The sequence below is a fragment of the Mesitornis unicolor genome, unplaced genomic scaffold (assembly GCF_000695765.1).
Source record: "Mesitornis unicolor isolate BGI_N332 unplaced genomic scaffold, ASM69576v1 scaffold28600, whole genome shotgun sequence".
Taxonomy (NCBI): Eukaryota; Metazoa; Chordata; class Aves; order Mesitornithiformes; family Mesitornithidae; genus Mesitornis; species Mesitornis unicolor.
The window spans coordinates 8,302-8,511 of NW_010159404.1; the positions used below are offsets into that span (position 1 = coordinate 8,302).

The following is a 210-nucleotide window of genomic DNA, read 5'->3' on the forward strand; positions in this document are numbered from 1 at the left end:
CCCACGTCTCCCCGCAGCCAGGACAGACACGTCCTGGCAGCCGCTCCATCCTCCCCTCCTGCCCACAAACCTTCCCCAGCCCGGTCCTGTGGAGCCGAGGGGAGGAAGCTGTTGTCTGGGGGAAGTTTTATCTGCGTTCTGATCCAGAAAGACCTGCTGCCGTGCGGTGGTTTCTCTCTCAGCAAGAATCGGCAGGAGGCCCGACTCGGT

At 62.9% G+C, this 210-nt stretch overlaps 1 protein-coding gene across 1 annotated transcript in view; it reads left to right on the plus strand.

The window, feature by feature from the left end:
- The window catches only part of SP2 (Sp2 transcription factor), a 5,634-nt gene that overhangs the window by 3,149 nt on the left and 2,275 nt on the right, over positions 1-210 (plus strand).